Raw genomic sequence first — 10,009 nt, 5'->3', positions numbered from 1 at the left:
GACAGACTGGATTAAGAAAATGTGGCACATATACACTGTGGAATACTATGCTGCCATAAAAAAGGATGAGTTCGTGTCCTTTGTAGGGACATGGATGCAGCTGGAAACCATCATTCTCAGGAAACTATTGCAAGAACAGAAAACCAAATACCGCATGTTCTCACTCATAGGTGGGAATTGAACAATGAGATCACTTGGACACGGGAAGGGGAGCATCACACAGTGGGTCCTATTGTGGGGAGGGGGTATGGGAGAGGGATAGCATTAGGAGATATACCTAATGTTAATGATGAGTTAATGGGCACAGCACACCAACATGGCACATGTATATATATGTAACAAACCTGCACGTTGTGCACATGTACCCTAGAAGTTAAAGTGTAATAAAAAAATTATTTTTCCACGATTTTATAAATTTCCTTTTTTTTGGAATCTGTTGCTGGAGAATAATTATGTTTCTTTGTAGGTGTCATATTTCCTTGCTTTTTTGGGTTTCTTTTGTCCTTATATCGATGTATGTACATCTGGTATAATAGTCACTTCTTCCAATTTTTTTTTTAAAATTTGTCTTCGTAGGGGAGGCCTTTTTCCTGAAAATGTATCTATGATGCTGGTTGGGGAGGACTGTCTGGCTTTGACTTGAGTTCATGCGTTAGTGTAGTCATCTCCATATGATTTCTTCTACTATATAGCATCGGTAATGCCTGTGATTTTCTTAGTAGCTTAATGTATGATTGTTATTGGAGACTGTGGTAAAGTTGTGCTGGGGGCTGGGATAACAAATGGGCCAGTCTTCAGGCCCTCGCCGTGGCGGTAGCAGGCCAAGTATGCCTGTCCTTGGGCCCCTTAGTTGTGTGTGCTGGCACCTGTGTTGGCAATTTCTGGCAGGTCAGTTCTTGGGCCTTCAGGTGGCTTGCTCAGATACCAGTTGTGTCAGCAGTGACTGGGTAGGTGGGCTGTTAGGCCCCGGGCCACAGACATGGCATGGGTATTGTCGGTAGCAGTGATATGATGATTCTTTGTCTCCCAAGAGGTGTATATTGATGTTGGTAGTGGCTGTGATGGGCTGGGTTGGTTACTCTTCAGGCCTGCAGGTGGCACTTGCAGGTAGATGCCAGCTGAGGCGGTAGTGGCTAGGAGTTTAGGCCTAACATTATGCCTTTGGGAGGAGTGCTCACGTGCCCACGGTGGTAGACTGGGTTGGGTAATCCGCAGGACCCCAGGCTACGTGCTCTGCTTTGGGGTTGGGAATGGCAAAACTAGGCTGGGTAAGCTGCTGCTCAGGCCCCCTAATGGTGAGAGATGGTACCACCTGTGGTGTGTAGAGGTGTAGTGATCCTCAGGCCCCAGGTGGAGTGCTCAGGTGAGGGTCGATAGTGGCTGTGCTGAGTCCCTGCCACTGGAGAGCGTGGGACCGTCTTCAGTGGCTATAGCCTGGGCTGGTGGGTAAGGAATGTACATTTATTTTATATTCCAGTCCCACTGGGGCTTGGCCCCAGCCTTGCCAGTAGTAGCCTATGTCTAGTTCATACCCCCACCCCAGATGCAGGAGTCCCCACTCAGCTGGCAACCAAGTCCCAGTGGCAACTAATACCTTACCCACATCCCATTCTTTATCCCAGCAGTGTTCACTTCCCAACACCGGCAGCTGCAGCCCACACCTGCATGCCTTATTAGTCCTGGTTGTGGAATGATCCCAGCTTGCTCCCCAGTCACAGCATTGACAGCCTGATAGCCCAAGTTTCCATAATGCCTCAGTTCCAGTGCTGTTGGGCCCCAGGACTGTGTTCAGTCTGCCAAAAACTACGCTGGTAAATGATGCCTTTTTGTAGCTGCTTAGGTCTCAGAAAGGGTGTGGCACCCAACATAGACTCCCTCCCTGGAACACTTCCCTCCCATGGTCTCCTGGCAGCTCCATATGTTAGTTTCAGGATTTGGGGGTGTCAAGGGGTTCTCCCATAGCCAGGAATGCATGATTCCACAGTGGGGATATGGATCACTGGAATTCTCTCATTTATCCTTTCCCTGAATTGGAAAGTCACTCCCAGCTGCCACTCAATCCTGGTCAGGCAACCTGCTTCTCTCCCTCTCTTTTCTCCACTTTTGATGTTTCTTGTCATTTCTCTGTTGAATTCCAGTTTTCTCTCTCGGATAATGTATTTTAAGTGTGACTGTCCATACACTATTTTTGTTCTTCTAAGTGGAGGAAGAGGACATGAAATGCTTCTAATCAGGCATCTTGAAGCTCCTCCCTTAATTGTTAATGATGGTATAATATTCCACCATATGGGTATGCCATAATTTATTTAACAATCTATTATTGGACATTTACATTATTTTCAACTTTGGTAGTATAAGTATTGTTGCGATGGACATAATAGTGCAATAGTGCATACATCTTTAGTTACATTTGGGATTATTTTCTCCTCTTTTCCTTCCTTCCTTTCTTCCTTTCTTTTCTTTCTTTTCTTTCTTTGACAGAGTTTTACTCTTGTTGACCAGGCTGGAGTGCAGTGGTGTGATCTCAGCTCACTGCAACCTCCACCTCCCAGGTCCAAGCGATTCTTCTGCCTCAGCCTCCTGAATAGCTGGAATTACAGGCACCCGCCACCATGCCCAGCTAATTTTTGTATTTTTTTAGTAAAGACAAGGTTTCACTATGTTGGCCAGGCTGGTCTCAAACTCCTGACCTTGTGATTTGCCCACCTCGGCCTCCCAAAGTGCTGGGATAACAGGCATGAGCCACCACACCTGGCTGGATTATTTTCTTAAGATATACTGGGTCAAAAGTGTATGAATTTTTGTTTTTGCCTGAAATTTTGCATTAAGATAGAATCTTGCTCCATCATAGAGACACACTGTAACTGACATAACCCTTGCTGTATTTTTTGATATCCTTTGGTTTTGTTATTAGGAATAATGTTAAAATAACATCTGTGTACATGGGTCTGACTGCATTTTCTGAGATAATTAATTTTTAAATGTTATTATATAAGCATAAAAGCTAATTTGTTCTCCAGAAAAATGAATGACAATTTATATTCTCATTGCCAGTATATGAGAGTGTTTGTTTTGCTGCAGGCTTTCTAACATTGAGTTAAGTTGTTACTTTTAAATCATTGCTAGTTCGATAGATGCTACCAATGTTGATCAGCAAAAGGGGGATCAAAAAATAGGATATCAGTTGTGGGAAAGAGGTAAATTTTTTGAAGGCTTTAAGAAACAATTAGTATGATTCCAGGGTGTAGTCATATATTTGCATGGAGTTTTCTGCCTATATTGAAAAGAAATGGGAATACCAGTGATCTGGAAATAAGATATCCAGGCTAGTAATCTTTATGATGGTAGCTATTATTATAAAAAGACATACTGTTCATTTATTGAGTTAATCCCTAGAAGACTAAATTAAAATACATATCACTGAGGATTAGTCTTTTAACTTTCTCCCATTGGTTCATTTTCAAAACCAATTATGTGTGGCAAACCAGGTGCTACCTGGGGCCTTAAAGAGGTTAAAACGGAAGTTTTAAAGGGAAAAATATCATTTTTTCACAAAGAAATGAAGTAGGAATGCCCAATTGAAGGAGGCAGGCAGATTCCTGGTTTCCTGATTTGTGCTGAATACAAGTTGTAGGGCAGCAGGATAATTTTACTCAATTCTGAAAATGGAGGGAGGGGAGAGAGATACTTGCACTTTTCTTTTGCCTAAGTGTAACTTCAGAGTATTATCGTTATTGATCAGTGAGGAGAAAATATTAAATCGTTAATATTAATGATCCCTAATAGGAAATAAACTTTATAAAATATGAATTAATTGCTTTGCCTCCAATTGATTGCTTGCTGTAGTAAAAATTACTTAGCTCACTAAGCCTCAGTTTCTCTGAATTTTACACAAGGGTAATGAAGTTGATCCACTTCTTAAAATACTATAAAACCTAAATTAGCTGGAGTGTGGAAAAGGGAAAGTGTAAGGATTAATGGGGTTAGAAAAGTTTTGTGGCATGGTGGTAAACAGAGAAGGTGCCCTTTTAGCTATTGCTGCTCAATTCTTGTTAAAAACGTTTTTAAAGTAAGTCATAGAAAAAAATGGAGGTATAAGAAAATTAGATATATTTAAATGACTCAATTGGAAACAAAGCAAAAACAAAAACTTGGCCTCCAGAAACTTGAATCAGTGAACTTAACATTCAATGCTAGAAAAATCCTAGAATGAACTACTTAACTATTGAGAAGATATATGCCTCCTCAAACCTCCAACTCTCCCTTGTTTACAGATAAATTTGCCAGCTGTTTCACAGAGAATGTAGAAGCCACAAGATGGCAACTTCCCAACATAAGATCTACACACACTTACCTGCACCATCATCTGTAATTTCTGTCTTCCTCCCATTTTCAATTGAAGATCAGAAAATCCTCCCATGTATGTCAAATTCTTCCACTTGAGCTCCAGAAACCTTTTTTTAAATCTGTTTTTTTTAAGTGTTCTTACTCCATACAATAACCCTATGTTTTCTTTTTTTTTGACCATTCCCCTTTTGCTGGCTCCTTTCCCTAATCATTTAGAGCTTGTTCAAGTCCCTCCTATTCACTAAAGAAAAAAAAAAAAGTCTGATGGTATTCCCCCAAACCAGTAAATTCAGTCTAATCACGAGGGAAACATCAATTAAAAAAATTATTCTCTGTCCTTCTTCTATATGCTTACCCTACCTCTCTCTTTCCTATCACAGCTAATCTTTGTGAGTATTGTCTCCATTCAGTGTTCTACTTCCTTACCTTCAGTTTATTCTTCAGTGTATACAGTGTGATTCTAACCCCGCTACACCACTGATCTGTTTCTGATAATTTTCTTTTGGTTAACAGCCTTTTTACTTGGCTAAATATAAAGGACACTTTTGAGCCTTTGACTCACTTGATCACCCAGCATTTAACATAGTTGACATTCTTGAAATATGCTATTCCCTTGGTGTTCCTCCTGGTTTTCCTTGTACCTTTCTTGTTACTTTTTCTCAGTCTCTTTTGTAGGCTATTCTGAACCTTCCCAACTCAATTGTTGGTGATTCTCAGTACTTTATCCTTTGCTACCTTCTTATTTTGCCTCTATCTTTTGGTAGTTTAGCTACTTTTGTGACATTTAATACCATCTCTGTGCTTAAGACTACAAAATATGCATACCAATTCTGTTTCTTTAACTTCTATTAGTATCCTCAATTTTTCACTAACATCTCTTCTTAGATGTACTATAGGCAACTCAATCTGTACATGATCTTAACCCCTGATCACCTTGCCAGTGTCAACTCTCTCTATTCCTCCTGTCTATTAATAACACTCTTTGATTCTGCCATATTGAACTCATTCTACTTCAATGAACATTCCATGCCCTCTCAGCTCCAGGCCTTTGTCCAGGCTATTACCTCTTTTTAGAACAATCTTTCCTATCACACTCTAGGTTTGAACTTAGAAGTCACTTTCTCCAGACACCTTTGTCTTTCTCATGAACATGAGTTTGGTTTCTTCTCTCTTTCCTTTCAAAACACTCCATATTTCTCTTCTTGCTACATTTAAAGTACTTCATTGTTGTTGTCTGTGTTTTTTTTTTCTATTAGACTGTGATCACACAAAAAGTAGATACCATACCTATCATGTTCCCATTGTATTTCCATCATAGGCATACATTAAATTTATTGAATAAATAAATTAATTGATCTTAGGAGCAAATCAGACTAAACAAAGTTGTTATTTTCCTTTGCTAAAACTGTTAGAATGATATATCACTATGAAAGCCTAGTCTATCACATGCATGATCTCTCATGACAAGATGTGCCAATATGGTCTAGTTAAATGGATTTTAGTATAGTGAAATGATTCATACCAAATTGGTCAACCAGATTAATGTATTAATGCTGAAATTTAGAAAGATCTATGGTGGTAAGCCACAGATCTCTGTTACGTGCCATATCTTATTTAGAATTTTAAAAATTATTGACTTGATTGAAGGCAGAGAAAGCAAGCTTATGAAATATTCAGATGACACAAAAGTAGGTGGGAGAGTTAATAAAATGAATAAAAGCCTTATGCTTTGAAATGGTCTCATGATTTGGAATAATAGAATAAAACCAACATAATGACATTTCATAGGGATTAATATAAATCTATAGGTTTAGGATAAACATTTTAAAATCCATTTAATAATCAAGAAGAATGGACTGCATACCTACTGTGTTCTAATCAATGGTGCTGGGGATGCAAAAAAAAAAAAGCATAGCCTCTGCCCTTGAAATGGTTACATTTTAATGATGTTATTGAATCTAGATCATGGTACATAATAGGCTCACTGCACTTTGTATTTTCTGTGTAGAGAATGTTGTATGCTGTTGTAGGCATCATTAATTTTACAATACATGCAGAAAGTATACTATTTAATTTAAAATTTAAACATTTCAATGGTACCAGTCAGAATAATTTAGATTATGCTATTGTAATAGTCCCCAAATCTTGGTGGTTTGTAAAAGCAAAGTTTTATTTTTCGCTTATGTAATGTGTTGGCTAGAAGCTCTGCTCTGTGACTTTTCATTCTGCAGCCCAGGGTAATGGAGCAACCACCATCATAAATATTACCAGTCACTATGACAGAGGGAAAGATAGCTGTGGAAGGCATCACATTGACAAATAAATGCTCTGGCCTGGAAGTGACATGCAACTGTGAGCAATGACTTCTGGTCACAAATAATTGGCCAGAACCATACACATGACTCTATCAATCACAATGGGGCCAGAAAATGCAGTCATATCATGTGACCAAAGGCAAAGAAGTCTAAGTATTTTGAAAACAGAGTTAATGATTACCATTACTATACTGAGTAAAAAGTGAAAATTACCCTTCAACCTCAGACTTTATCCACTCCCCTCCTAAGGATTACAGTAGTGTCAAAAATTCCAAACTTTTTTTTTAAGAGATGTAAAGTGATTTTACCTTTATTTCCTTCGCTTTAAGCCAATGATGAAATTTCACAGTGATTTCTGGGATGGGGCAGAAGGAAGGTGGTGGTAAGAATCATCAAGGCTGTGGCCTATTCCCCGCAGAGGTACAGGCAGGGTGGGCCCTCACTGGGGCAGCTGGAGGAGGCAGGTAGGTGATGTTCCCAGAGTGTGAGGGCTGGTACGCGATGTTCTCCGCAGCTTCCAGCTTGCTCAGCTCAATCAGGCAGTCCTCTGCGGTGGCCAGTGAGTTGGGGATCAGCTCGGCTGCCATGGAGTCACCCTCAGCAGAGATGATGGTTGCCATTTTCTGCTGCTCAGCCTTTTCCACCACAAATCTGGCCCTCTCTGCTTCCTGCCGAGCCCCTTCTTTGACTTCCACCACTTCTGTGAACTCCTTCCGGAAGGTCGGATGTGTCAAGGACACATGGTCCAGGATGAGCCCAAAGGTGGCTGCTGGCCCCATAAACTTGTCACTCACCTGCCTGGAGAGCAGCTCTCTGTGGGTGATTAGTTCTCCAGCATCAAAGCGAGACACCACTGACTTTGAAGATCTTGGTAATGATGGATGGCAGCACACGTTCATTATAGTCCTCTCTGATGCTGGTGAAGATGCAAGGAAGCTGGCTAGCGACAGGCCGGAAGAGGATGTGCAGTGTGATGTTGACATTCTGTAAGTCTTTGCTACCAGTGATGACTGGCACGTTAGGTGGTCTAGAACAGCAGTCAAAGGTAATTGGTTTCTGTACCCATGGGATAAGAAAGTGAGTCCCTTCCCCTACCACAATGTCCTGTACTCCACAGAATCAGTCAAAGATGACAGCTGTGTGACCAGTATCCACATTATGTAAGGCAGAGTTCAGCATGCCTCCTACAACAACTAAGGCCAGGCCAAACTCGCCGATGGACTCAAACACTTTGACAGCCATGTTTTCTTCTGCTGGACCCTCTCACACCTGCTTCCACTCTGACCTCCACATGAATTCCCTAGCCACACATACTTCCAAACCTTTTCCTACTGATTTCCATACGCATACACACACATTCTTAAGCATGCATATATACATAGATTTTTCCATTATATGTGGAATCATATCTATTTTTCATATATCTTGTAGATCTACCCATGTCTATCCATACCTCTCTATCTCAGGCTCTTTAATGGTTGTATAGTATTCCATAGTATGAATGTATCACCCCTACCCATGAAAAGGTATTTAGTCTGTTATCAGATTTTCACCATCACAATGCACACTGCATTGACCATCCTTGTATGTGCATATATTTTTATGCATAATCATTTGTATTGCAGTAGTATAGATTCATACAAAAGCAATTCCTGAGCACTTTAATTTTTGCCAGATACTATCAAATTGCCTTGTAAAATGCTGTCCTAATTTATAATGTCATAAACAGAATATGAATGAATTTTGAGAAGACTACTGACAAATACTTTTATTGATGGAAGAAAATGTTAGATGATGAGGAATTTAGACACCACATCAAAAAATGAGTAAGACTCATTAATCAATCAATGAGTATGATTGAAGACTTTTTGTCTAAACTGCTTGTAACACCTTATACCTACTACTTCTAGGTTTCCTGGCTGGAGAAACCCTGAAAAAGACTAGTCCCTGTCACACATAACACTTTTGATTTTATGGTCAAAACTCAAGATTATATCTTAATGATCAGAACTCAATACCTTTCCATATCCAGCTGCAAGGGAGGCTGTGAAATGAAATTTTCATTTTTGTGGACTATGTCCTGAGCCCAAAACTGGGGACTGTGATCACTACAGAAATCAGAAAGAAACCCTACAGTTACTTATGCCAGTTTTTTCCTTTACACTTGCTTCTCCTTGTATACTTGTTTCTCCTTTATACTTGCTTCTCCTTCTGCTGTCTCTCAATGGTTCATCACTCACTATTCCTCTTATCTATTCCCCTTATTTACTATGTCAACTTTTTGTGTCTCCACTTCTAATTTTTTCTCTCTCTGCTTCTTCACGTTTTTTCTCTTTCTCCTCTACGATTTTTCCCCTCACCTTTCTGTGTCCTATCCATCTGACTCTATCTTTTGCTATCCCTGTTTTCTTACTTGTGTGCCTTTGGCTATGTTGGTTTCAGTGTCTGTATCTCTTTATTTCTACCTCTGATTCTAACTGTTAGGGCTAACAACAGACTTGGCTGCCACTTTATGCAGTTATTTTCAAATGACAGAAGTGCTTGAGAATAGGCTAGATATAGGAATACTGTAAAAAGGATTTCTTGATTGGTTGAAAGTTGGACTAGGTAACTATTGAGGTTCTTTCCAAATTTGAGTTTGAGAGCCAACTTTCTCTCCGTAGTAGATAGAATCTAGTTAACATTATTGAATCTCTGTTTTCTGATTGAAGAGCCAATAGGACCTCAGGGCCATCTCTATGTGGATACCAGACTTCATTGCAAATTACTATAGAATTATAAAATGTAAGAGATAGAGATAAATGTGTGTTGACTAAAGAACTGCCTTTCTCTGTGTATATGTATATATGTGTATGATTTTATACATATATACACACACACACACACATATGAAAACCTTGTGAAGATACCAAAATTTTCTCTGATTGCAAAAACGTAACAAGAAATGATTATAATTGTGTGCCATTTGAAACTAGCTGATATTTTAGATTGGGTCTATTAACTGTGTCCAAATATATCCATAAGTTAAATGTGTTTTGGTTTCTAGAGTCAAGAGTTTGCCATATAGGTACTGTTAAAAATTAGTACGAACCAGAAACCTGACATATCTGGTACTTTAAGGGAGGAAGGGAATAAAGTAAAAAAGGTAATTTGCAAACTGTACTTGAAAGTCATTGAAGCATAACATCATCATTACAATTATCTGTGAAAAGATTTAGTTCAATTACATTTTTAAAACTCTCTCTTGAATATGGCATTACTCATATCAGGATTTGATACTCCAATGAGAGGAATACTAATGCCTTCATAAGCCATTGTCTTAGAATCTTCATTCTTTAGAATTCATC

At 39.3% G+C, this 10,009-nt stretch overlaps 1 pseudogene; it reads right to left on the bottom strand.

Moving 5' to 3' along the window:
• Positions 1-3,992: 3,992 nt before the first annotated feature.
• Positions 3,993-8,814, bottom strand: LOC110742098 (annotated as a pseudogene).
• Between the last annotated feature and the right edge of the window lie 1,195 nt (positions 8,815-10,009).

This window comes from Papio anubis, chromosome X, assembly GCF_008728515.1.
Source record: "Papio anubis isolate 15944 chromosome X, Panubis1.0, whole genome shotgun sequence".
In the NCBI taxonomy this organism is placed as follows: Eukaryota; Metazoa; Chordata; class Mammalia; order Primates; family Cercopithecidae; genus Papio; species Papio anubis.
Note: the sequence above shows the minus strand (reverse complement) of the source record. Positions and strands in the feature narration are given on the sequence as shown.